Consider the following 3,085-nt stretch of genomic DNA (forward strand, 5'->3'; position numbering starts at 1 on the left):
ATTGGCTTTTAAAGTGGGAAATAGACAGAAAGAACTCCTGACAGAAGTCCCGGACAAAGGAAAGAAACGAAAACATCTCAGGAACTTCCGGAGACTACTTCAAGGCATCAAGACATCATTGTTGCAAGCGATTGCTTCAAATGTGTACGTTCTAGATGTCTAGGAATAGTTAAATTTTTCTTTCGTTGGAATTGGATGTAATGAACTCACTCTGATGTAATTTTCCTGTTCAATACATCGTTGTTCGTTCATACGCTCTTTCTTGAATTTACTAACATTATATGAAAATATAATGTTATTTGAATGTCTTTGATTACTTGAACATGAACATAGATAGAGAACCTAAGTGATTTGGGATCTAGGGATAGACTCAATAACTTGGTCATTTTTAGCATCGGACTTAATGCAAATTGTATGTTAAATTGACTAAGGGATTAACATTTTGATATATAAATTTAGAACTAGTTGCTAAGGGATTAGGACTAGTATGTCTTAATGTGAATGTTTGAATGAAATAATGATATATTGTACAAAGTTTTATCTTCATATGATTCATGAAAGTCAATTCCAACAAAGTTTCTTTTAAATATAATTCCTCGCACACCAACTGTTTGATAAAATACCAAAAAGAGTTTCTTGTGTTGTTTTGCGCATTTTGATGTCTCATTGAGTTATAAAAGGAAGAATTGTCATGTGTTGCACAAGTCCTTTGGGAGAACGATACTCTGAACTTACTCTATATTACTTGGAACGATTTGTTATACTTACCAAAAAGTTATCAGGTTTATGTCTATATTTTTGTATCAGACTTGTGTTACTCTGTAAAGTTTTTAGTTTTATAGTTATTTTGGATAACTATACTGTTAAAATATTTTACTAACTCTCTATGGACTGATCTATCGTATTATTATATGTGATTAATCTATGATATAGTATTATGCTATATTTTGGAATGTTAACCAATTATTCAAATTTTCTTCAAATATTTTTACTTTAATTTCTATCCAAGCATTATATATTATTCCAATACAATATTGGAATTTATTAAAGAAAATTACAAAAACTAATATTTTATTAAAAATAAAAGTGTTGTTTTTATTTATATAGATAACATCAATGTTTCCACTCTAAGTTTAGTTAGATAATATGGTATTTGATATATTATTATTAGCTTTAAAGTTTATAAGAATGAAAATAAGTTTAATTCAAATTCATAAAACAAATTTATATGGTCTAGTTTGATTACATTTATATATTATTGATTTTATACTTTGAGACTTCTAATATACTCCTCTTATATAATCTTATGCATGATATTAGATATTAGTAGTAATTAATCTAATAAAGAGTGCAACAATAAATTTAACAAACTTAGGGTAGAATTTAATACAAAACTTTAATATCATGTTAAAAAATAAATTTTAAACATCAATTTTTTAATATAATATATTAGAATATTTGTTAAAACTTATTCTAACAAAATTTATTGTTTATTGAATTTGTTATTCTATTTATTATCAATTTATCTATTAATATTTAATCTTATTTATATATATGTAACATCCCAAAATATAGTAATACCATAATTCAGAATTTATTACAATTAACAGTGAACAGTAAACAGTCTTAATATTAACAGGAAACCAAGGTTCAAAGCCTCACGGCTGGTGTACAATTAATGAGCGTATCCAGGCGCAGAGAATTTAAAACAGAACAACTTAAGGTTTCAGAGTTACAACTTCCGGCTCAAAAATAACGAGCACTAATAACGAACGGTTTTACAAAAATGATAACTGAACGTTCCCAAAACAAACTAATATACATATACAGTGCTAAACTAAAGAGCGCTCTAAGGCTCGGCTTTAATTTCAACTTCCACCAGATTTGCATCCTCCAAATTTTCTTCTTCCAGCATGACTTCAAGGGATGCATCACCATCTGCTCACATCCACAACGGATGATCATTGCATTTTGACAAGACGGAGATACATGGACAGTAGACAACACAAATGGAAAACGCAAGGGTAAGCTTATACTGTTTAATTAATACAACACACATACAGTTCGTAATTCGATTCACACATACATCAAGTAACTTAATCATGTAATTTAACATAGAAAGATATATAAGACAGACCGTCCGGACTGTATGAACCGTGTAGCTACAGGCGTCCTTGCACCCGAGTGATGTAGTAACTGGGATACCCTCAACAGCTGCCACTCGAGGTTAATCCTTCGCCCCTGCTAAGTGAGGGATACGAAAGACCTCCTGCCATTCCCACACATGACTACTCCCTTCTACGTGAAGATGAGCATCACGGAATATCAGGATGGACCAAGCCAGCATTAGCTAACCATAGTCATACTTTACCAATTCAATCTTTCAATATATATATATATGAGACGTTCCTCCCTGGAACGCTCGTCCAAAATCCAACATCATAAATTCAGTTCTCATAGTGTTCACACTTTAACTTATCATATTCCATCATCTTTTACATCATTAAGTTCAGGAGTCAAAAATAACGAACGCTCAATCCATTGAAGAAGTAGGACGAACATCCAAATAAAATTACTGGATACTCAGGGAAATATACAACAAACGTAATTTTCTATTTGGCCAGTTAGATGAACTGACTCGACTTGAAGTGTACTGGTGCTTAGAAAATAATCATGATAGAAACTTGAACCAGATATAATGTACCAAGGAGGGTCAAGAACACTTAGAATTATTTTTCAAGGGATTTACATATGAATCCAATTCCAGGAATGGAACGAACGCAAAGAAAAATGAATATTTAAATACTCTGAACGAACGCTATTTTATCAATTGAATATTCACTTAGTACGAACGCGAGGTAAAAGACCTAGCGAGATTCAGAACGGACACTCGTGATAAGACCGAGCGCTTATTGAGAACGGACGTTCGACATAAGATCGAACGCTACAAATGACGAATGCTCGACATAAGGCCGAACGCTTATGAAAAAGAACGCTCGACATAAGGACGAGCGCTATCAAAGACGAACGTTCAACATAAGGCCGAACGTTAATTAGGACGAACACTTCGGTATAAGACCGAGCG

Source organism: Vigna umbellata, chromosome 3, assembly GCF_029865625.1.
Source record: "Vigna umbellata cultivar VRB3 chromosome 3, Vumbellata_1.0, whole genome shotgun sequence".
Lineage (NCBI taxonomy): Eukaryota > Viridiplantae > Streptophyta > Magnoliopsida > Fabales > Fabaceae > Vigna > Vigna umbellata.